This window comes from Melanerpes formicivorus, unplaced genomic scaffold (assembly GCF_026170545.1).
Source record: "Melanerpes formicivorus ecotype bairdi unplaced genomic scaffold, bMelFor1.0.p_v2 SCAF_75, whole genome shotgun sequence".
NCBI lineage: Eukaryota > Metazoa > Chordata > Aves > Piciformes > Picidae > Melanerpes > Melanerpes formicivorus.
Genome location: NW_027142427.1, coordinates 1,439,969 through 1,466,011, shown reverse-complemented (window position 1 = coordinate 1,466,011; position 26,043 = coordinate 1,439,969). Strand labels below are relative to the sequence as shown.

The window sequence follows — 26,043 nt, the reverse complement described above, 5'->3', positions numbered from 1 at the left end:
CCAAGCTCCTCAGAGCAATAGGTGACTTCCAGGAGTCATGGGGACTTTCAGAACTAGCAGCCATAGTAGGCAGCATGACAGTCTAAGGCAATACAATATCCTTCAGATCCCCCTTGATGTAGAGGGTGTGTGGAAGGTTCCACCTTGACAGGGAATCTCATTAGGTATTGATGGAAAGAAGAGGCACAGGCAAGAAGCTATTCAGCCTCTCTCTTCTTTGATGGTAGCCATTGGGAAGCAATTTTCTTTTGTTGTTTTGTGATCCTAAGAGATGAGATGATGGTCACAGCCTTAATCTCTGAACATGGAGAAACAGTTTTGAGGTTGTTTTGGTTTTTTTAATCTCTATTTCCTGGTATTTGAAAAGTATTTTCCCGGGCCCTCATACTATCAGTATCTATAATATGCTTCTGAAATACCAGGAGCCTCACACAAGCTGTGTTCTGGTTAGGAACACTGGAGCCTCATGTCTCCCCTTCCCCTCCACACATGTATATGTATTTCTAATTAGCTGAGATCACTTAGCAAGTAGATGTAAGAAAGTGTTTGTTTTTTATCCCTGGGAGAGTAATAATTCCATGTCAAATGGTAAATAGGTTTGCTGCATCATTACTAATATTTGCATTTTCTTGATGATTCTACAATAAATGACAATAAGTTTGTTATGGGAAGGAGCTCTAAGAGGTGTACAGTTCCCATGATTTGTTCCCCTGGAGCATTTCTGATTATTGATACATTCTGTCAGTTAAGACTTACATCATTGATTAGTGTGATTTAGAGTGTCATGCCTTCACATTATTCCAGCCTTTCCAGCAAAGCAAGCAATTTAAAGTCATTGCATGTGATACAAGATTTCAAAGCAGTAATTCAGCTGCAATGTTATGTTTGATCCAGCATTTACTGCCTACCTACTATAACAACTGGCAGTATATAAACTGAGAGATTAAAATGATAAGAGCTTTAGAAACTCGTATAACAATAATGTGGTATGTGAATGCCTGTAATTGTTTGGTTTGGTTTGGTTTCTTTCTCTATTTTCCTCAGCATGCTCAGGTATTTGGCCAAAAACTGGAGATGTTCACAGATCTGAGCCCAATCCATGAAATGCAGATCAGCTCTCAGACAAGCCTCAGAGTTAGAGGGCTTGTTCATGTCTGTCTCACAGCTAATTTTATGGAATCTGAGTGTCTGCTTATCCTCAGAACATCTCTGCTCAAAGTGTGAAAGTGATCTGTGTCTTCTATTTCCTCCAGGCCTCATAGTTATTCAGATTATCGCTAGATGTTATATTATCTAGGGCTCCACAGTGACACAGTTGATCACAGTCAGAAGACAAGACAGCATTGGGTGGACTTTAGGTCAGATTGCATGAAGGAAACTTTAAATTCCTAACTATGTCCATGGGAGATATACAGAGAACTTGAATAAAAGTAGTGTCTTACTTCAGAGAAAACCTTTAAATCAACAGTGCTGGGTTAGAGTTTGATAGATGAGATTAAGGCAACAAACTTTGATTTACATTGGGGTTTTTTTTGGGGAAAAAAAATCTCACCCATCTGCAAAACTAAAGCACCCACTGGCTTTTGGGGCATCGCGCCTGTCACCTGGGTTTGGATGAAGGCAGTCAATGGACTGATGGAGAATTACAGTTTTGGTGCAGACTGGGGGTTGGTCTCCTCTCCCAGGCACCCAGCACAAGAACAAAAGGAGACAGTCTCAAAGTGCACCAGGGGAAGTTTAGGCTCAAGGTGAGGAGAAAGTTCCTCACAGAGAGAGTTGTTAGCCGTTGGAATGGGCTGCTCAGGGAGGTGGTTGAGCCACTGTCCTTGGAGGTGTTCAGAAGGGGATTTGATGTGGCACTTGGTGCCATGGTTTAGTAGTCATGAAGTCTTGGGTGACAGGTTGGACTTGATGATCTTTGAGGTCTTTTCCAACCTTACTGATTCTATGATTCTATGCTGTTCAGGAACTGGACCTCTCTGATTTTGCCACTCGACTCAGATCTTCATGGCCTCAAATTTTCATAGTGGAAGGTTGTCTCAGTCAGAGCCATGCCCTGGCTTATCAGATATTATATTACTGCTGTTCCCAGAGAACTAAAATTTCCCCAGGTCCTTTCATGCAGCCTATCTGTAACATACCTGTTGACATGAAAACAGAAGCTTAAAAAAATGTAATTCATAAGAAAAGTCTAATTATTTGTGACATTTCATCCATCATGTCCTAAGCTTCTCCAGAGAAAAGTAGTAACATTTCGTCTCCTTGACAGCAAACAACACACTGACGAACTGAAAAATGTTCTGCTATATTTCAAACTGCAGCAGTTATGAGTAAAGAGCAAGTGCAAAATAAATAGCAAGTGTAAAGAGCAGGAACCCACATAAGTAGGGGGCAGAAGCTTGGAGAGCTTTCTAAAAGCTTTCTCTTGGGTTAAAAACCAAAACAATCCTTCAAAAATAACCAGAATGTTTCAAGGTAAGCAATCTGTTGGGTGGAAGTTATAACAATAGCACTCAGCACAATCTTTGCTGGCTCTTCTAACCAGTCCTGCAAGGAGATGCCTTGGGTGGATGTGGCAGCATAGTGCAGTTCATGGAGAGCAATACAAAGCAGCTGAGGACAGGGGGAAAACAGCTTTTTAGGATATCTCCCAGCTCCTCACACCCAACAATTCAGGACTACAAAAGGAATGCTTATACCATCTGAAGGAAAGAGAAGCAGAGCAAGGCTGTGAAGCCTGTCTTTTTTTCTTACATCTAGCTCATACCAGGTGCTTAAAATTGAGTTTGCATCCAAACACTCTCTCTGTGATATGCCAAGTTGGGGTAATTTCCCATACTGGCATTCTCTCTCATTACTGTTAAATTTAGTCAAGTTTTGGTGACCATCTTTCCATGGATGTTCTCTCTCTTTCTGCATGTCACTTATAGTCCTGCCTTTGGATCTAGATGCCTCTGCTCAAAACCCTGCAGATGTCTCTCACTTCAACAAAAAAAGACAATCTCTGTTGGTAACCCAGATTCCTACAGATATTTGGATGTTTAACTCCACTGTTTTCCTGGGTACTCAGGGATCTCACGTCTGTGAAACTGCTGTTCCCATCCATTGATGGAGTGTGAAGGTCATCTGTGTCGGCACGCCCATGCAGCTCTTCAGCTGTCTTTCAGCCCCTTATTGGTATCCTGTTGGCAGATCTCATGCTCTCTAAACTGTGTCATTTAAACAAGTATTTAAACAAAGAAAGGTGCAACATCCCAGAGTAGGGTATCAATCAGATCTCCCATCTGGGAAATCTAATGAAGAATAATAATGAGTTGGAAAATTTTGAAGTCTTTCTTTTCTGATCTCATGATTTAGAAGAAACCTTACACGCAGAAGCTGTAGCACAGTATTTCTCTCTTTAACTCTAAAAGGCTATGACTGCTCTTTGAGGAAAATACTTTATGCAGCCATTCCTAATCTCTCACAGGGTGGAGACCCTTTCATTTCCATTCTTTTCTTCTTTTTCCTTTTCTGTTATGCACACACACACACAAAAAAACCCTCAGGAGTACATCATGAGCCGAGCTGTATTTTCTGTTTATTGCCACCAGGTTAATAACAGTAATGGTGCGAGGAGAAAATGAAGTGTTATGTAAAATCCTGCATTGCAGATTTTGGTGCTGATGCAAAGAGCTCAATAAAGTGTAACACTTTAATCATGGAGATAAAAATCACACAGCGGCTTCACAGTCTTCCAGGATGCAGAGCCGTAAGACGAAATAGAAGTGGGAGAGAAAAGAGGAAACCAACGATATGACTGAGTCCCAGAAAACTTATGGAAGCAAATAAGCCACTTTCTTCTTCTCATGATGCTTCAGTTCAGTGTTTGTATGCACAAGATAAACACCTGACTAAGTGTGTGTGTGAGTTTCCTGCTATTAGAGAGAGCAAAATGTCATAGCCTCATACACAACCCTGACATTTACAGAAACCTGGAAACCTTTAAAAAACAACTCCCTCCCCACAAAACAAAACAACAAACCACAACCAACCCAACCCAACCCAAAGAACTCTCAGGAAATTAAAAGCATTTAAAAAATAAGAGTAAACCCCCCCCCCCCCCCCCCCCAAACTATAAGCAAACCACCACCAGAACTGCCCCCTAGCATAGTATCATAGTGTCAGTCAGGGTTGGAAGGGACCACAAGGATCATCTAGTTCCAACCCCCCTGCCATGGTGTGATGACAGGTATTGTTTTTTCAATTAGGTAAGCAGCCCAGTGCAGTTCTAGCCAAGGTGTTCTTGAGTACACGTTCAGCGTGCTAGCACAGAAGACTACTCAGTTTTGGATGGTGCTTATGCTTATACTCTGCATCTCTTTGCTGCCACTGAGCCTTGTGTCTCCGCCTCCTATTTGCAGTTTATGATTATAGCCCTGTCAAATGACTCTACGTGAAGCTGTGGATTGTTGGTTTGTAGGTTTACTCTGGGGAAAGGGAGGAGGAAGAGTTATATAAAGATCATTTCTCCTACTTAGGATCTCAGGTAGTGATAGGGACTAGGGGGAATGGAATGAAGCTGGATGTGGGGAGATTCAGACTGGACGTGAGGAACTAGTTCTTCACCGTTAGAGTGGTGAAGCCCTGGAATGGATTGGTCGGGGAGGTGGTTGGGGCCCCGTCCCTGGAGGTGTTTAAGCCCAGGCTGGATGAGGCTCTGGCCAGCCTGATTTAGTGTGGGGTATCCCTGCCCATGGCAGGGGGGCTGGAACTAGATGATCCCTGTGGTCCCTTCCAACCCTGACTGATTCTGTGATTCTATTCTATATAGGGAAATTTGTGGATATGATGACAGTGAGACCGCACTAAATGATTGGGACCTTGCTAAGGACTGTATATCCTTTAGGTGGACCAGTTGCTGCGAGGCACTTGACTGCAGTTGTGTGCCAAGATTGTATTTCTTCAGAAAATGTTGCCAAAAACATCTCTCTCCCCACAACTTGGCTGTTGGAAAGAATAGACTGATGTGATTTGTTGGAACAAGCAAAAATGTGGAAATACCTGGTTCAAGGTCAAGAAAACTGTCTTGAGTAACTCAGGATTAGAATAGAATAGAATTGAATTAACATACTGATGTTGCTGCTAGTATCTGGAAGCAGAGTAGCTGAGTATATAGTGGGGATCTCTACTGCAGAGCCCAGTGACCATCTAGCCATCTCAGAAGATGTTTCTTTAAGCCAGGGTGGTGGAGTGCCAACAGAGAAGCTGTTCCAGAGAAGTCACATGTTCAGCACAAAATGTAGTTCACTTTAGGTTGATGCCTGGCCCTTGGGGATTGGTTGCTATCACTTGGAAGACCATGGCAGCCTGCTGAGTCCAGCTGCCTCGTGTTTGGACAAGCAGAAGGAAGGGGCACTACCTTAGCTTTATTGTGAGGTTTCCATCGGCCCTCCTCTGTCCCCATGCTTACTTGTTTGCACCACTTTGCGCTGCCTGCTTTAATCTATTGCATGGTTATTCCCTTGGGTAATATTCAAGGTTGGTTCAAAGGCATGTTAAACCTTGTTGGAGCTTGAGGGTAACCTAGAAGGTTTCATGATTGCACCAGCTGTGATAACCATGTGCCTAAGTTTGGGGCCACTGATTGAAAAACTCTTACAGAGACAGAATCAGGCATATGTATTAGTGGATTTTGGTATCTGATAAACTCTGTCATCACTGCTTACCCGTGATATGCCCATCATAAAGAGTGCCTGATTACATGGCTGGCTTAATCTGTATAGCAGGAAAGCTGACATTTTATATTACTTTATATCCTCTTGTCCAGCTGAGTTCACTTGTGTGGAATTAACAGATGTCAGATTTGGACACTATGGACATGAGTGCCACAAGAAATGTGTGCAAATAAAGCAGCCTGTGTGTAGTGTTGTTAAAACATGACATGGTAAAAGATGGTAACAAACAGGAACGTTTCACAGGGCCCTGTGATGTTTTCTGGGTGGATTTTTGAGAAAGCTGAGGGGTAAACCAAACTGGTATCACTTTGGAAGTCAGAATCTTGATTTTTAAGAGTTACCTGAAGCAAAAACCTCCTGTTTTTTTCTTGCTATGTGTCTGTGAACAGCATCTATTTCCTCACAGTGTGTTAAAGCATTTGTTGCAGCAGCTGTAGTAATGACATAATTTTCTCAACATTATCTTGGTGTTTTCCCTCACTTGTGCAGTAAAGGACCAGGTAGTCTTTAATTACTGGCACATCTTGAAAGGCAGCATATCTGGTAGCCTTGAGCTCCTCCATAAAATTGAAGGGACAGTGGTTCTGGGAAACCTGCCACATCGTGTCAACAGACCTTGTTTGCTTTTGAAGATTGCAGGAAACTGGATGGATATGAAAAGCTGTGGTTTGAAGGATGGAAACAAATAAAATCATGGCACTGCAGGTGTTAGAAACAAAACCTCTGTGCAGGCTGTGCTTTGCCCAGGCTGGTGGTTCCCTTGGAGTCTCTGCTTGTATGCCTAGGTGTTCTCCCAATGGAGCATGGGACGAAACCACCACCTTGGCTTCACGTGCTATACCTGTGACTGGAGGAGTGGTAGAGTCCTATAGAAAGTATCACAGAGCAAAGCTGGCCCACAAGGATAGAATAGAATAAACCAGGTTGGAAGAGACCTTCAAGACCATCACGTCCAACCTATCACCCAACACCACCCAATCAACTAACCCATGTAACCAAGCACCCTGTCAAGTCCCCTCCTGAACACCTCCAGTGACGGCGACTCCACCACCTCCCCAGGCAGCCCATTCCAATGGGCAATCACTCTCTCCGTGTAAAACTTCCTCCTGACCTCCAGCCTGAACTTCCCCTGGCACAGCCTGAGACTGTGTCCTCTTGTTCTGGTGCTGGCTGCCTGGGAGAAGAGACCAACCTCTGCCTGTTTACAACCCCCCTTCAGGTAGTTGTAGAGAGCAATAAGGTCACCTCTGAGTCTCCTCCTCTCCAGGCTAAGCAGCCCCAGCTCCCTCAGTCTCTCCTCATAGGGCTGTGTTCCAAGCCCCTCACTAACTTTGTTGCCCTTCTCTGGACTCGTTCCAGCAAGTCAACCTCCTTCCTAAACTGAGGGGCCCAGAACTGGACACAGTACTCGAGGTGTGGCCTAACCAGTGCAGTGTACAGGGGCAGAATGACCTCCCTGCTCCTGCTGGCCACACTGTTCTTAATGGACACAGCTGTGGAGGTGTGAGTTTGGGAAGGGAGGCAGTGATCATCTATTTCTTGAGCAGACTCCTCAGACCCATCTTGAATTCTACCAAATGGACAATACTCAAGTCTCAGTGCTCCAGATGCAAACAAATGTTCCTGGGTGAGGAGTGAGCTGAGATACAGGCTCTTCATATGTTGTTAGGGCTGTCCTGCTGGCTCAGTTAAAACCCTTTTTATCTCAGGATAACTCTTAAATTCAGAATTCTTTAAGATATTACAATTCTCTTTTCTTTTTCCTTTCCTCCATCCCCATCCCTACACATGGTAATTCTGTGTGAATCATACAGTTGAGTCTTTGGTTGGGGGGACAATGTATGAACATCTCAGGCAGCTGATTGGGCTGGAAAAATGACAAACCTCAAAAGATTTAGGGGTGGATTTTTTTTTTTTTTTTTTTTTTTTTTTTTTTTTTTTTTTTTTTTTTGGTCAAGCTGAATTGACTCCAGGGAGGTCATTCTGCCCCCCAGTTTAGGAAGGATGTTGACTTGCTGGAGCGTGTCCAGAGAAGGGCAACAAAGTTGGTGAGGGGCTTGGAACACAAACCCTATGAGGAGAGGCTGAGGGAGCTGGGGTTGCTTAGCCTGGAGAGGAGGAGACTCAGGGGTGACCTTATCACTCTCTACAACTACCTGAAGGGAGGTTGTAAACAGGCAGAGGTTGGTCTCTTCTCCCAGGCAGCCAGCACCAGAACAAGAGGACACAGTCTCAGGCTGCACCATGGGAGGTTCAGGCTGGAGGTCAGGAGGAAGTTTTACACAGAGAGAGTGATTGCCCCTTGGAATGGACTGCCTGAGGAGGTGGTGGAGTCACCATCGCTGGAGGTGTTCATGAGGAGACTTGACAGGGTGCTTGGTTGCATGGTTTAGTTGGTTGGGTGGTGTTGGTTGATAGGTTGGGCACTATGATCTTGAAGGTCTCTTCCAACCTGGTTTATTCTATTCTGTTCTATTCAAACTGTGCCAGCTTATGACACCACATGCTCCTGGCAATGAATGGTGGCCCTCCTGTGGGAAAAGTGGGGAGGACGAAGTTTCTGAGGCTGTCCTTGTTGCTAGAACAAGGTCAGAGCCAATGGGGCTGTGACACCTTCTAAATGAAAAGGTTGACAGTGGGGGACATTAATAAATGCAGGTAAAGTGTTTAAATGGGGAAGTACTAGAAAACAACCAGCACCATTTGTTGTAGAAACAGTTTTTGATGTTTGGGTGGGAAAACAAAGGCAGAACTCACAAAAGACAGAGGGATCAATGTGATGATAGGTGAATGTCAGAATATACTTTCTGGCAGTAGTGTGGTGATTGGGATAGCTTCTACTCCTAGGAGACTAGAAACAAAGCACTGTCTGTTCACAACTTTAAAAAGAGTGAGTCAGTAATTTCTTAGTGCTGGGTACATAGTGATATTGTTTTTACCTCCCAGGCATTTAGATTTTGTGTATCTTCCTTTTCCAAACATTTATTACTATTTCCTTTGCTTTTAAAACGCAGCCAGACTATTTTGCTGGGGAGAGGGGACTGGGGACTTTTTTGGTATGGGTTTTACTCAATATAACACATGAAAGACAGTTAAAAATAGTCAACATAAAACTCTACAAAGTGCTGGCTGGGTCTGTGGTTAACCCTTGTTTTGAAAAATAGGAGGTTACTTTTTGACTGTGTCCATTTAATAGTGTGGATCAGCTCTATGTCAGAAATAGCCAGAGAGAGAGAGAGTCCAGCCCAGGACTGAAGGAGCAGTTATGGTGCCTCATCTGTTACTCCTGGTGTGCTCCAGTGAGGCAAAGTGGTTAGAAACATTTCTATACCTTTCCATGGACTAGGGTGACATTCTCTGAGCGTGTTGCTTGCAAGTGTACTTGTTTGATAGAGTCCCCAGTCAGATCAGTGCTCATTTTCCTTTCTGGGAAGAAAGTAAGGGGAGAATAAAGAAGATAATTGAGGCAAGCTTTAAGGGTCATCACAGTATTTGCTTCCACTTCCATTCTTTTACAATGACTTTAATACAGTGTAATTATGGACTTCTTCTAAGTCTTCTCATTTCCCTTCACCAGCAGACCAGCTCACATTCTAAACATCTGCAGTAGTTCCAGCAATGAAACCAGAGCTATTATAGCACTGAAATCCGTAAAATTGTGGTGATTTTCAGTTGGATAGTGATCCCCTGTATATCTGGAAACATAGGTGTTGCCCTCAGGGAGCTGTATTTGGCATTATTTCCTTCCTGGGAACAGGGCACAATGAGATCACAGCTTCTCCTGGTCTCAGCTGTTGAGCAAATCCCTGACAGACCTAATAGCCAGTGCTCTTTTCCCCTTGATCAGCTGGGCTTTGCTCATTGCTGAGTTGAGCATTGTTCACTAAATGAATAGAGCCCAGAACGCAAACCTCACCTGTTGTCCTTCCATTTAGGGAAATTGAGGGCTTTTAGTCTTTTGTACTCTGCATTTGAGGGATGCGGGGGGGGATGCCTCCATTTAAATGTAAATGTTGACTTTTCAGGTCTGACAAAGGAGGGTGTTTGTTTATACAAACAAAGTGTATATATATAAATAAAACCCATGGAATTGAAAGAACAAAACCCCTCTCTCGATATATTTTCCACGTAGTAATCTTTGCTCTCATCATGTTATGTATTTTTCACTTTCTTTTTACTTCAAAACTAATTTTGCTGCAAGAACAAGGACAGGAGATTGTTAGGAGGAAATACTCTGGTTCTGGCTTGTGCAGAGAAAACATGCCATCTGCCTAATGTGTTTCATCTTGTGTCAGTCTAAGATGTGTTGTTTGGGTTTAACATGCCAGTCACTAGCCTAGAAAGTGTGCAGGCAGCATCTCTGACATATTCTGGCTCGTGCTCCAAATCCTTCCTGCTTTTCAGAGACTATACTCACTCTAAAATAGGCTACAAGATTCTGGGCAGAAGGTATGATTCTTGTCACCTACTGTGTCCTCACATTAGAGTCCAAGAAGCAATTTGTGCGAGGAGCTGAAGTGGTTTGGGATGTATTTTTAGTCTTCACAGTACCACAGAGTTATGAATCAAAAGCACAGATCCATCCTGAAAGTGTCTTATTTCAAAGAGGTCTGGCTGGTAGCTCTGAGGGGGCAGTGTTTGATGGTGTGGTGGTGTCTCCCCAATGACAACCACAGAGTGCAAGCTTCACCCTTCTCTGCTGAAGGAGCTATTTGGCACAGCATCACACAGAGACACACACTTGAGTCTGAGGCTGGGGTCAGAGTGGCTGGAGAGTGGCCAGGCAGAAAGGGACCTGGGGGTACTGGTTGATAGTAGGCTGAACATGAGACAGCAGTATGCCCAGGTGGCCAAGAAGGGCAATTGCATCCTGGCCTGCATCAGGAATGGTGTAGCCAGCAGGAGCAGGGAAGTCATTGTGCCCCTGTACTCAGCACTGGTCAGGCCACACCTTGAGTTCTGCATCCAGTTCTGGCCCCCTCAGGTTAGGAAAGATGTTGAGATGCTGGAATGTTTCCAGAGAAGGGCAACAAAGCTGTGGAGGGTTTGGAACACAAGCCCTATGAGGAGAGGCTGAGGGAGCTGGGGTTGCTTAGCCTGCAGAAGAGGAGGCTCAGGGCAGACCTGATTGCTGTCTATGGCTACCTGAAGGGAGGTTGTAGACAGATGAGGGTTGGTCTCTTCTCCCAGGCAACCAGCACAAGAACAAGAGGACACAGTCTCAGGCTGCACCAGGGGAGGTTTAGGCTGGATGTTAGGAAGAAGTTCTATACAGGGAGAGTGATTCCCATTAGAATGGGCTGCCTGGGGAGGTGGTGGAGGTGTTCAGGAGGAGACTTGATGGGGTGCTTGGTTGCCATGGTTTAGTTGTTTAGGTAGGTTGGATTGGTTGATGGGTTGGACACGATGATCTTGAAGGTCTCTTCCAACCTGGTTTATTCTATTTTTATTCTATTATTCTATTCTGTTCTAATTCAAAAGCACAATAGTGATGCAGGGAAGCCCTCCTTACTCTGAACTAGAAGGTCTCTGCTGTCTATCTGCCTGGAGGTGAATCAGAATGAGCTCAGCGTTTGTCCCTGCTCTGCTGTGCAGTGTTGACTCAGTTGCCTGCAGGGATGGGGCAGGTTTGGGGGCTCAGTGGTCAAGACCCACATGTGGCAAGGTTTCAGAAATAAGGCCTTCCTCTTTATCAGATGTTTACACTTTGAGTCACCGAATTCTTGCCCGCTAAATGGACCGTGCATGTCTCGGCTGGGTAAATGTAGCTGGTCATATTTTGTTGTGCTGTGTGTAATAAAGACTTTACCTCCTTTTTTTTTTCTTATGAAGAAAAGTTGGCAGACAGCTTGAAATGTCTGCCTAAGGACAAAAAGGAACTGAGTTTTGCAGATAGCTGCTTTTATTTTACTTTTTTTTTTTTTTCTCAATAAATAAATAAATTGAAAGATTTTTAGGTTGATAATAAAAATAACTAATGCAGAGCTTTTTCCACTAGTGCCTGGAGTCATGGACAGATGTGGGATTTTGAAGGGATAAAGAATTGAAATCTGTTGGCAGGTAGTGGCTATAAAAATGACTATCCTTCCTGCCTCTTATTACAGACCAACATTCAACAAATGAAGAGCCTCTGAGAAAGCTAATGATGACAGGATCAGGTTCCAACCATCAGAGATAGCAGAAGCCTCTTCCCTTCAGAGAAATCTAAAGTTCAAGGGAAGTGGTTGGGAAAGCTGGGAGTCTTTATTAAAGTATATTTTTGGACTTCCTTCAACTGACAGTGCAACGTGTGGGAGTGTAGAGAGGAGGGAAAAGCCAGGGAAACTGTGAAGTCTGTAAAGAGTTCACCCAAAGTTTGGTTTGCCCATGAGCTGTCTGCCCATATTCTGTGCGTTCCCTTTCTGCTTCCAGAGAATTTTCACTGTGGTGCTGTTGTGTGGTGGTTTTAGGCTATGCCTTTAAAATGAGTTACAGAAAAGTAGAAAACTATAAACAAACCACTGTTGGGTGTAAACAGGAAAACTAAAGATTATTCTGAACAAATTCATTGGAGGAATATCTGCCATAAAACGGGCTGTACCTGGTGGAGTCACCGTCCCTGGAGGTGTTCAAGAGGGGATTGGAGGTGGCACTTGGTGCCATGGTCTAGCAGGCATGAGGTCTTGGGTGACAGGTTGGACATGATGATCTTTGAGGTCTTTTCCAACCTTGTTGATTCTATGATTCTACGAATTCTTTCTCTTTTTGGATCTCTCTCTGATAGCTTCACCTGGGAGAGATTAATCTGCTTCTGCTGACCCTGGCTTGGCAGCATTGTTTAGTTAAGTCTAACCCATTGCTTTCTCTCTGCCCTTCTTCTCTCTTGGGACAGGGGAGTAGAGGGAGGCAGTGGAATGGTTTCCTTGGTCTCTGACCAGGGGGATTTTTGTGTTGTTTGCTAATTGTAAATATCTGTATAATATTGCAAATGCTGTATACTTTGTCCATATTCATTGCATTCCATTGCAGATTGTAGTCTTGCTTGTAAATACATCTTCCATTTGCCTCCGAGTTGGTCTGGCAAAGTTAATGCTGGGGGGAAATTTCAACCCACCACGTGTTGCATGTAGCTGAGTTTTGGAGGAGGAGGAGGGAGTGGCTGATGGCTAGAGGCAGAGGGTGCTTAGCTGCCTGCCAGGGTTAAATCAATCCATCATATGTAGCTTCCAAAGGGAGTCAGTAATGTGTATCCTAAACCTGGTTAGTCACTGCAGTGTTTGGTGACTCAGCCTGAAACAACATGTGGATCATCAGTGCTGATGCAGAGCTTAGGAGAGCAAAGATCAGATGTTGATCTGATATACCTACAGTTCTGAGGCAATTGCTTTGCTGTCCATTATGGACAGCTCTAACAGTTACAGAGAAAGATGAAGTAGTTTGAAATATTTCTTTGTACTTAAAGAAATATTTTCCTACACAGACATAAAGGTACACATATACACCCAGAGAAATAAAAGCAGTCAAAAGGTGGCTAAATAACTAAGTCCACCATTAGCAGTGTGGGTCACCTGCTGTTGTCTAGGGTGGGAAATACCCTTCAGAGTCCTCCTATACCTTTGTTTAGTTATGACCTGGTGAATCCTCCTGAGATTGTCTGTCTCTGGTTATTTCTTCTACCACTGTGCTATGTCTCTGTTGTTTTGCAAAACCTGAAAATTCTGTTTGTAGGGAATGGTAGAGAAAATAGTGGTCCCCAAGATGTTCTCACAGGGAATACGGTGTCTTTGAGAGCTTGTGACTTCACTTATAGGCAGAGTTAGCTGCCCTGCTGTTTGGTCTGACAGGCAGAACAGAAGGTGATACTGCCTGCAGCAATATTTTTACCTAATGGCCAGTGTGGGTAGCAGAATATTGGAGGAAAAAAAGTTTCAGATACAACTGATGCCAATAAGTGCCTTGCAAAAAGGCATGATGTGTTGTGCTTCCAATTGTAAAAGCAGGTCCTTCCAAAATGACCCTTACATTCTAGCTTTTATAGCTCAGTACAGGTAATAAATACTGCTGGATGTAAAGCACAGAGAAAACATGCTACAGTTTGGCACAAAATGCTATGCTGAGCTGTCTGTGTAGGTCAAACCTGGGCAAACTTATTCTTCCACTTGTGGATGAATCTTGGATGAAGAAGTGAATATCAGAGTTAATTCTTTTTGTTTGTTTTTCATTTGTTAGCATGCTCTCCCTCCTCTCAGTAGCTATGTCTACTGTATAGTCCCTAATCTCTTTCAGTGTCCTGTGTTCCTGTTTATCAGCTTTCACTTTTATCTCCTACTTGGATGTGCTTGTTGCCTGCACTGAGTATGAGGAAGGAAAAGAAAGATGCAACTTGCAGTATGAGGAAGGAAAAGAAAGATGCAACTTGCAGTATGAGGAAGGAAAAGAAAGATGCAACTTGCAGTATGAGGAAGGAAAAGAAAGATGCAACTTGCAGTATGAGGAAGGAAAAGAAAGATGCAACTTGCAGTATGAGGAAGGAAAAGAAAGATGCAACTTGCAGTATGAGGAAGGAAAAGAAAGATGCAACGTGCAAAGAAACAGAGTAATGACCATGGATAGCTTCTGGTTGTGGCAAGACTGTGCCAGGAATACAAAGAGAGTTAGTTTGCTTTTGAGATGTTAGTCCCTCACAAAGCATGTGCACAATGTCCATCCACAGCCTTTCTGTCTTCCCAAGGAAGTACTTGGCCACATAACCCTTGAATTTACTGTTGTTTCCTTCCACCTGACTTGGCAGGTTTGCAGTTTGAATGCAAGTGTGTTTCTTTCTTTCTCACTCCACATGGAGGTATGTAAAATAAGAACAACCACTAGTGGTCCTCTTATAGAATAGAATTAACCAGGTTGGAAAAGATCTTTGAGATCATTGAGTCCAACTTTTCATCCAACACTATCTAATCAACTAAACCATGGCACCAAGTGCCTCATCCAGTCTCTTGCTAAACACCTCCAGGGATGGTGACTCCACCACCTCCCTGGGCAGCACATTCCAATGGCCAATCACTCTTTCTGGGAAGAACTTCTTCCTAACATCTAGCCTAGACCTCCCCTGGTGCAGCTTGAGACTGTGTCCTCTTGTTCTGGTGCTCCAACTAATCAGACATTCTAGGTATATTTTAATAGGTGGAAAGAGACATTGAGGGGCCTGTATAACAGACTTTACATGTGTAAAATGACCTTTTACCTTTGATGTCCAGCTTGTCATTATCATTGGTTTAGGGCCTTCTGGAACTGAAAGCTTTATGTAGAGAAGGATGTACCTTAGGGTAAGTTGCCTAATCTTTCTAAAGAAGACAGTTTAAACTGTAGAAATATCCATCATTTTCTTCACCAATCAACACCTTGATTACAAAAAGTCTAATTCTGCCACATAAATAGAGGTCTAATTGAAAAATAGCAACAGTGATGCTGCATCAAACCCAAGGTCTGCTTGGCACATTAGCCAATGAGCTATTGCAGGTAGGCTAAGAGCAGAGCACAGCTTCTGGCAAGGTGTGACTTGGGTATTTTTTGACCAAGAAATTGTGTCCACTGCTTTGTGTGTAATACAATAATGAAATATTGTTATTTGAATTCATCTACTAGATCTTTCAGTTCATCTGTGTTTTAGCCAAAAGCTGGTGGCAGTGACTTCTGCAGTCCAAGTATATGCTAATTTAAAAAGTGCTTTATTTTGTTTGCCTTGGGTGTTCTGCCTGATGACTTTATATTCTGCCAGCTATCACTTATTTAGTAAGAAACAGTGAATAATGCCATACATTATTTGAGAGACTAGAGAAGCTGGTTGCTGCAGAGTTTAATTTGACTATGTGCAATTTGTCCAACTGAAATAGTTCCCAGGAAACTAGGAAACAGGGAGTCATAACTCCTAGCCATTGCTTTTGACTCTACCAATCCTTGCCTTTGTAATTGGAGGAGAGTCAAGCAGTGTCTCTGAGCATTATTCATCTACTTGCAAAGTAAAGACTCTGTGCTTTAGTCAGCAGGTTCTGCAGAGGTATAACTAAGAGTTACTGGAAAAACAGAGAAGTATTAATACTGCTATGGAGTAAACAGATGAACAGGAAATTGTGAGCTTAATATAGTTGCAGGTGTACAAGCAGTGGCTAATGATGCTTGAAGATGTTAAATGACTTGCATGTGGTTACACAGCAGGCAAGTGGCTAAGGAACATACCAAGGGCTACTAACACTCCCAATATAGACACTGGGAACATTTCAGCTGAGCAAACTTTCAAAACCAGTCCAGAGACAAACTGAGTTATCCAGCCACTTAGATATTTCTGTTTTGCAACCCAATTTTCTTGCTTTAGTTATCAGAATAAGTTGCTCTCAGACTTTTTTCCATCTTTCTCTCTTTCTGGGACCTGTTTCTCACTTCCTGTCCCACTCTTTCCCATTTCCTTCTTCCCCACTTTCCTGCTTCTCTTCCCCCTTCCCTTCCCTCTTCCTTTCCCTTTTTATTCCCCCTTTTCTGAGTAGTTGTCCTCTGTTCTCTCAAAAAGCTGCTGATCTTCACTACAGATCTGCCTCCTCTCTGAAAAGCCCTCTCTCTGTAGAGCAAATATCATTCAGTAGCAGACAAGTGGGGAAACCAGGATTTACAGAACTCTTTCTGCAAAGCATATAAGGGGGATGTGCAAGTGAGGCCTGAGACAGGCAGAGCCATGTGAGATCAGCAAAGCTTAGGGTGACCTAATGTCCAAAGACACAGTTTGATCCCAATAATTAATGATTCCAACAGCTGAAAACTTCAGAGCTTGTGGAGCACACAAACCTCATGTTGCTGTCCCTGTGTGCATGTTTGCTTCTAACTGAGGGAGAGAGAAAGGGTAAGTCAGAACAATGCCTGCCCTTGTTCAGACTCCCCCTTTCTAGTTTTGCCTTGGGGTCAGCCCAAAATCCAGGAGAGTGTTTTTCCTGCCTCCTATTCATTTAGGGTAAAAATTCTACAAGAATTGTCCCTGCAGCTGACCCAGAAGTCTTGTCTTAACTTGATCTGGGTCTCAACATTGTCTCTTTGCCCCTCTCTAATTAAATATGCGTTTGAACAGAAGTGGCTTCTTGATAGAGCCTTTCACCTCCAGGTCACCCTTTCAAATCCAATTCAGGCCTGTCGTGGCCAAATGTTACTACCATCTGACTGCTCTTCTGTGTCCTCTGTGAATTGTTGGCTTCATTCCAGTAGCTGGTGGACAGGTGCCTGAATTGCAAAAACCTGCCAGAGATGACACTAACTGGATGTCTCTTGCAGAGGGGTCAAAGAGTGAATCAGCCTGGCAGATGAATTAATACTTAACTTGTACGCACTGTGATGCTTTATATCTTCAAAGTGCTTTACAAACGTCAGCTAATCCTCAGGAGGTGTTGTTATCTGCACTGGCAGGTGAGAGAAGTAAGCAGATAAAGAACTAGGATCAGAATATGCATATTGCTGACCTCCCACTCTAAGGGCAAAAGCATGACTTCAGCTGCATTCAGGGCTGCTGATGGGCAGGCACACCAGAGCTGGGTTCAAGCTCGTTGAAAGGGGCCCCGTGTTCATCTATGGATAAAAGCATCCCTTACTTTTTAAAACAGGCACAAAAGCAGTATTGATGGGCATGCATGCCATCCTTTTGCTGTATAAATTCATGGGACCAGCAGAAGTATCTTCTTTAGCTTCTTTGAGGCCCTCAAGAGTCGTGTCACACAGTACCGATCTGTAAGAGGTGTTATTATCAGAGTGAGAACTTGTTGTGTAAATAGGTGAAAGATTGCTTTTGAATGGTAAATGGGTTGCAGTGGTGCATTCTGAAAGACAACAGCTCTTGGAAGATCATTGAAGTCGTCTGAATGTGTACAATGTTAGGAAGAATTGATAGAAGGTCATGTGGATGTAGTGGAGCATCAGTGTTTGCAAGCTGATCTTCAGGGACACTTAAAAGACATTGTTAGATTGTGTAAAAGTGTCTACAGGAATAAGGAGAAAGTGGCTTTTGTCTTTCATATCAGTGAGAATAAGAGCAGTTTTAAACTGGCATTTTCCTTTCTCTGGAAGCAGGATGAGGAAACTTATTTTTAAGATCTTTAACCTTTAGAAGCTTTTTAACCTTTTGAAGGTTTTTAACAAAAGGAAACCACTTTTCTGCTATTAATTTCTTATGTAAATAATTGCTGTCGTTGCCATGGTGTTTACAAAGGTGAATGGAGGAGGTGATCCATGAGATGATGAATGGAAGGAGAAAGGTATTATCCCTACAGTTACAAAGGGGTAGTGGCATACCTCTGAAATAATGCTTCTAATAAGATGTGGCTTGCAACATCTGCAAAACTAGAGATGACATTGTAAGAATGACTTGTCAGAGGTTACAGAGAATTGCAGAGGAAAAGGTTCTTGGAAATATTAGAGTAGAATAGAGTAGAGTAGAATAGAATTAACCAGATTGGAAAATACCTTTGAGATCCTCAAGTCCAACCTATCATCCAACACCATCTAATCAACTAAACCATGGCACTAAGTGCCTCATCCAGTCTCTTCCTAAACATCTCCAATGATAGTGACTCCACCACCTCCCTAGGCAGCCCATTCCAATGATGAATGATTCTCTCAGTGAAGAACTTTCTCCTCACCTTGAGCCTAAATTTCACCTGGTGCAGTTTGAGACTGTGTCCTTTTGTTCTAGTGCTGGTTGCTAGAGAGAAGAGACCAACTCCCTTCTGGCTACAACCACCTTTCAGGTAGTTGTAGAGAGCAATGAGGTCACCCCTGAGCCTCCTCTTCTCCAGGCTAGCACAGGGGCAGAATGACCTCCCTACTCCTGCTGGACACACTGTTCCTGATACAGGAATTGCTGATTTGAATTTTGGTGGGATTTCTTGGGGGGGCAGTGGGAAGGAGAGGGTTAAGGGTTTGGTTTTAGTGGTTATATTTTTACTTGGTGAGAGGTCTTTTGTTTGGGGGGTTTTGTTTGTTTCTTTGTGGTGGTGGTGTGGTTTTTGTTAGGGTTTTTTGGTTCATTTGGTAGGTTGGGTTTGGGCTTTTTGTATGTTGTTTGGTTTGGTTTTGGTGGTTTGTTAGGGTTTTTATGAGGGTTTATGCTAGCTCTTTCAAATTTTGGAGGAGGAAAATGTAAGGGAAAAAGTGTGATTTGGGAACAAGTCACATTACCAGGCATCCAACTCCAGGTATTTCAGGGGAAATTTGATTATGTGAACCCTATCCAGACAGTTTGAATTCCTCCTCACGTTTCCTTGTATAGTGAGGAGGGAATAAGCTGTTGTCCAGTCCTAAAGAGTGATTCAAGGTGGTGTGTAGAGTTCCCTTTGAGGTGAAAGGGACGAAACTGGTGAAAGCTGAATGCACATTGATGAATGGTCAGCTTTCCTCTGGTTTGCTTAGTGGCACATTGTCTTCGTGTTTTATGGTGGAACCCAAGCAGACGCTGCCAAAATAACTGAGCATGGGATAAGGTGTGCATGTCAAAGCTGACATAGTTCAGACCCATGCAGAATGTTCTTTTGAGAGATTCTGAATCTGAGCAAGCCAGTCTTCTGGGGATTTCTGAGTCTCTTCCGAACAAAGAGGGGGAAACTCCTTATGCTGTGCCAACTGTTGTATGTCCATTCGCTTCAAACTGTTGTTTAGCAGTAAAGAGTACAAAGTCTGCCTGGAGACTGTTGTGTTCCTTACTGCTAATGACAACTCATGGGTTTAGTAGCTCATGTAAAACATTGCAGTGAGTTTATCCTATACCCTGTATGACATATTGGAGTGAAGAAGGCTGTTTGGACACTCTCTCTCTAAACCAATTTCTATGCCCAAGAATTAATAAAATCCATATTGAAGTGACAGCTGGTGGACAGAGCTGGCTTCTTCCTGCATCACTTGTCTCTCTAGTGGCTCATGTTCTGGGCTCAGTGCACATTTCTCCTTTCATTACAGCATTTATTGATTTTGGTTTATTTATTTATTCTTGAAAATCTCTCCTTCCTTAAGAATCATAATTGCACTGTGCAAAAGCTAACTTTGGCCATGTCAGTACCAGCTATCAACATCATTCTTCCTTTTTGCTCTTTAATTACTGACCTTCCAATGGCATTCAGATAATGAAATAAAAATTCAGGCAAGTCAAAATGTGTTTTCTCAAAACATTACATGGCACTGTGAACCATTCTCCAGCTTCTCTGCTACTGTGATTATTTAATATCTTGACAATGCACATGAACTCTTATTCTTAGTATCATTGCTCTCTACAACTACCTGAAGGGGGGTTGTAGACAGACAGAGGTTGATCTCTTCTCCCAGGCTACCAGTACCAGAACAAGAGGATACAGTCTCAGGCTGTGCCAGGGGAGGTTTAGACTGGAGCTTAGGTGGAAGTTTTACACAGAGAGAGTGATTGCCCATTGGAATGGACTGCCTGGGGAGGTGGTGGAATCACCATCACTGGAGGTGTTCAGGGGGAGACTTGACAGGGTGCTTGATTGCATGGTTTAGTTGGTTGGGTGGTGTTGGATGATAGCTTGGACATGATGATCTTGCAGGTCTCTTCCAACCTGGTCTGGTCTGGTCTGGTCTGGTTCGGTTCTATTCTATTCTATATTCTATTCTATATTCTATTCTATATTCTATTCTGTTATGTTCTGTTCTATTCTGTTCTACCAGTCAGGGTTGGAAGGGACCACAAGGATCATGTAGTTCCAACCCATGCCATGGGAAGGGACACCTCACACTAGATCAGGCTGGCCAGAGCCTCATCCAACCTGATCTTAAACACCTCCAGTGATGGGGCCTCAACCACCTCCCTCTAGATCCAATATTTCTTTCGCCTTCCTCCCTCCCTAATTTACACATCCATTTTTGAAGCTGCCAGAAACTTTAGACTGGCTCAGGAGAACAGTGGAAAGTGTCTCACAGAAGCAGGGATTCAAATGAGCTTTAGAACAGAAATTCATTTGCTTATTTGTTTATTCTGTAGTGGGTTTCTTTTTTATTCTTTGTTTGGTTTTCTTTCTTTGTGCTAAGTTGCAAGAAGAGGCAAAGACCATTCTTTTCAAAGAAGAAAGTGTTAACTCTTGTTTTATAGGAAGTGGAGCTCAATTATTGTCTCTGTCAGTTCGGTGAGTGACTTTTTTGTTTTGATACACAGACAAAAGAAAGACCAACTTTGCCTTTGTTTTCTCCAATTCTATGAGCTGGGTCATCCAGGTAATAACAGCTTTACTTAAGAAAGAGAGTTGGAGAGAGAAAATCCCTGCTGCTGCTTGTAAGCACAAAGAAAAGACACTTGAGGGAATTAAATTGCATGATGATTTTTATAAGGCATCTGAATCATTTTACATTCCACCTCTGAAGTGGAAAATGATAAGTTTAATATCCTATTGTAGGATGAAACTTGTAAGTCTCTCAGAAGGCATCCAGAGATGTTTGAGCCTGGTTATTCGTTATTTTCTGCTTAAAGGCTGAAGCCAATGTGACTGTGAAACTGGGAGCCATCTCAACATTTATTCTCATTCTTACTTGTAGATGCTGCTGCGTTAGAAGCTGTAAGTCAGGTGGGCTCTGCCGTGTAGATACTGACAGATACCCCTGGGGCTTCACAGCAGACAGGACTGATTTACGTTCTGAGTGTGTTTTCATGTGCTTATGTAACTGCACACATACGTTTATTAACGTCACGCTCCCCTTAAAGTTCTCCCTACCTCAAAGAGAAACAATTTCAGGTCAGCTCTCTGCTGATTTTTCTCACATTCCCATCTGTGGATGACATTATTTATTTAAGAAAATGCTAATTCTGTAGTTCCTGCCTAAAATACAGGAGATCAGCAATTATGAAGAGAAGGCTCCAAGGTGACCTAATTGTGGCCTTCCGGTACCTGAAGGGGGCCCACAAGAAGGCTGGGGAGGAACTTCTCAGGATCTCAGGTAGTGATAGGACTAGGGGGAATGGAATGAAGCTGGAGGTGGGGAGATTCAGGCTGGGAGTGAGGAGGAAGTTCTTCCCCATGAGAGTGGTGAAGCCCTGGAATGGGTTGTCCAGGGAGGTGGTTGGGGTCTCATCCCTGGAGGTGTTTAAGCCCAGGCTGGATGAGGCTCTGGCCAGCCTGATCTCATGTGGGGTGTCCCTGCCCATGGCAGGGGGGTTGGAACTAGATGATCCTTGTGGTCCCTTCCAACCCTGACTGATACTATGATGCTATGATGTATGTACTATGACGTAGCATGATTATGTCAAAGCCTTCCAGAGAACTTCAGCTGAAATATGGAACCTTATTCCCTAGCTTAAATTTTCAGTGTGGCAGTGGATGAAACAGTTCCTACACATGAATTATCTACAAATATGTGTGACATGGAGGAGAGAGGAAGAATACCATTATTGTGCAGGAACATCTCTTTACTGTTCTGAGAAACTTGTCTGCAAACAAACTGTCAGCTACTTGGGGCAAATTTTGAGTTTAATGTCCCAGTGACTAGGTTATTACCATCCATTTTAAGGCCACAATATATTTGTGCCTATGAATAAAGGGAATTTTTCATTAGAAACTCATGTGCTATATTAGCAATATGCTGAAATATTGTGTCCTGTGATGGGAAATATTCTGGATGTTTCCCATGGATACAAAAATGAATGTGATGAGAAGAAATGTGAAACACTGTTCACATGGTGCAGCCTGGGAGTAGTACATCTAATTGGCAATTACTCCAGGGAAGTAGGGTGCTTGCTTGCATGGTTTAGTTGCTTAGGTGGGTTGGATTAGTTGATAGGTTGGATGGGATGATCTTGAAGGTCTCTTCCAACCTGGTTTATTCTATTCTGTTCTATTCTGTAAAAGTTTATTGACTTACAGAATAAGATGGACAGTTTCAAACTTGGACTATATTTAGTGGGTAGGAACATGTGAAATAGAGTTTTCTATATGCTCAGTAAGAAAGAAAGAAAGGCCAAAAAAAATCCACAACTGAATGTTGACTGAGAAGGGCAACAAAGTTGGTGAGGGGTTTGGAACACAAGTCCTATGAGGAGAGACTGAGGGAGCTGGGGTTGCCCAGCCTGGAGAAGAAGAGGCTGAGGGCAGACCTTATTGCTTTCTAAAACTACCTGAAGGGAGGTTGTAGCCAGGAAGGAGTTGGTCTCTTCTCCCAGGCAACCAGCACCAGAACAAGAGGACACAGTCTCAAGCTGTGCCAGGGAAGGTTTAGGCTGGAGGTTAGGAAGAAATTCTACACAGAGAGAGTAATTGGCCATTGGAATGGGCTGCTCAGGGAGGTGGTGGAGTCACCATCATTGGGGGTGTTTAGGAGGAGACTTGATATGTTGCTTGGTTGCATGGTTTAGTTGATTAGGTGATGTTGAATGATAGGTTAGATGCAATGATCTCGAAGGTCTTTTCCAACCTGGTTTATTCTATTCAGCTATTGTGGGATGACTTTAAAAATTGCTGTTGAAATATGTTGCAATAATTGACTGGATAAATGTTTTTAAACACTTCTCTGAGTGATGAACTCTCTGTTGAATGCCACGGCTTCCAAATAAACAATCTGGAAGGGCAGTGTTCCATCACAAATAACCACTGTAACTATTTGAAAATGGGTTTGATGAATGAGAAAGATCTTCAGGGAAATTTCAGCACCCCAGGAGATTCTCTAAAATACTCTGGAACTCTTTTATCAGCGATTTTTTTCAGCAAGAATCCTGGGAGAATTTAGAAAATGCTCTCTAGAGATGCTGTGTTAGACTAGATGACTTGATCAATACTAAGCTAAGCCTGAGGTCATCCGTGTTCTGCAGGTGGCTTTCTTGCTGGATAGACTATGAAAAGTTGTTTTAGTAATCTGTGCCTCTGTGTCCCTGCTTGCAGACATCTTCTTTTCGGAGACAGTTTTGTAAGTATGGATGAGTAAGTGAGGTGTGATACGGACTAAGTCATACTGTTTGTGTCAGCCCCGTTATTTGTCGCTAATGATGCTGGTCTGTTGTTTTCTATCTCACTGTACTGTGTCCAGTTCTGGGCCCCTCAGTTCAGGAAAAATGTTGAGTTGCTGAAACAAGTCCATAGAAGGACAGCATAGCTAGTGAGGGGTTTGGAGCACAGCCCTGTGAGGAGAGGCTGAGGGAGTTGGGGTTGCTTAGCCTGGAGAAGAGGGAGGCTCAGGGGAGACCTTGTTGCTGTCTACAACTACCTGAAGGGAGGTTGTAGCCAGGTGGGGGCTGGTCTCTTCTCCCAGACAACCTGTGATGGAACAATAGGGCACAGTCTGAAGCTGCACCAGGGGCAGTTTAGTCTGGATGTTAGGGCGAAATTCTTCCCAGAAAGAGAGATTGGCCATTGGAATGGGCTGCCCAGGGAGATGGTGGAGTCACCATCACTGGAAGTATTTAAGAAGAGACTGGATAGGGTGCTTGGTGCCATGGTTTAGCTGATTAGATGGTGTTGGATGATAGGTTGGACTCGATCTCAAAGGTCTTTTCCAACCTGGTTTATCCTATTCTATTCTAGTCTAGTCTAGTCTAGTCTAGTCTAGTCTAGTCTAGTCTAGTCTATCCTATCCTATCCTATCCTATCCTATCCTATCCTATCCTATCCTATCCTATCCTATCCTATCCTATCCTATCCTATTCTATCCTATCCTATTCTATCCTATTCTATCCTATCCTATTCTATTCTATCCTATTCTATCCTATCCTATTCTATTCTATTCTATTCCTTCATATTGCTAAATACTTCTCTATAAACAATTCTGCCTAGTTGTTCTAAAGGAAGTATGACTTAGGTCACAGACTTCTGTGTGAAGGACATTCATGCTCCACAAATATCCAGTTTACTAGATTATCTTCTCACTTCATCATCAAATCACTGTTTTGAGACTCTACAACATGTTCTGTTTTACGGTGATATGCCAGCGTGCATCTGATCTCATCACATTCTCTTTTTGATGGGGAAATTATCTTATGAAAAAAAAAATATTACTCAATCTTGGTTTTAATTTCTGTATGTTTGGAGAGGCAGAAAATCCTTTGTGGTATTTCATCCTGTCAGTGCTAATCTTTCTCCTCAGTGATATATCTCTGAATAGCAGATGTGTTCTTTATTGCAGCATTGGTCCTCCACAGTACAGCATAATGCTTTGGCAGGAGCAAACAATTTATTGTATTAGAGTCAAATACAATCAAATGTTCCTTTTCCTATGAAGCATGGTCAGAAATTGATATTGCATTAGCTAACATTTTAACATATGAGAGGCTTAATAAGATACAGTATTACTCTCTTAAGACTGTTTAATTAAACCAAACAGTCGCTGTGTACCGTACATTGGTTTTCTGCCAAGGGAAAGTAAATGTGCATCATATTAGTTTCACATGCCAAATGATGTTCTCTCCCCAGCAGAGACTCTCTAGAAGAGCTGACACTGCTGTCACATGAACTACATAATAGAAATTGTGTGTATTACATTGGAGTGTCTTGTAGCTTGGTATTCTCCAGTAGCCTCAGCAAGCTTTGTGTGCAGACGAGACATGTGGCTGCAGAGCTACGTGTTGTTTCTTAATAGTCTGAGTCCCTGTTTCCTGTGGAGAGAGGTGCAAGGCTAAGCACTGTAATCCCCTCTCCTCTGACAGAGCTCCTCTCTTGTTGGGGCAGAGCGAGCTGAACCCTCTGGCCACCAAGAATGTTCTCCTGGACCCATGGTGGATACATGACAGAGTTTGGTTTGTCATTGTTTAGGCACAGAGCAACATTTATGAAGAACCAGAAGCTGCAAGAGTTTGGGGAAACTGGTAATTCAGTGACAACTGGTCTGGTAGAACTTTATAGTACTGGATGTTTCCTTCTCACTGCTGTCAATGTCACTGTACATGGTGATCAAGGTGAACATTGACTCTCTGCCACTGATGGGAGAAGTAGCATCACTTATATATGATGTAAGGAAAAAGATGTGTCCCTGAACCAGAGACTTGAGCAGCATTTCCTTACAGAGCCTCCTAACACTGAAATGCCAATCCAGTAATGTATGGGGAGAGCAGGCACTTCTGTGTTTGGGAGTCATAGTGTTTTATTTCAAAGCTAAAGCTGATGCAGAATCTTGTGGGATGCTACAGGAGGAGAGGTATTCAAGACACATCCTTTTGGGAGTTGCTCAATTGAATTATTGCTACAAAGCAGAGTAAGAAAAAACATTTTTGGTATTTCTCCTTATAAACTGAAATAAACTCCACAGCAAAATACTGAAGTGTTTTTTACATTGTTTTAAGCTTATGTTTCCTGGCAGAAGGGTATATCTGCATACCATGATGCAGAACTGTGCACAGATAGCA

General features: G+C 43.0%; 1 protein-coding gene across 2 annotated transcripts in view; it reads left to right on the top strand.

Moving 5' to 3' along the window:
- The window catches only part of BEND5 (BEN domain containing 5), a 1,094,864-nt gene that overhangs the window by 942,393 nt on the left and 126,428 nt on the right, over nt 1–26,043 (top strand). The window lies entirely within an intron of this gene.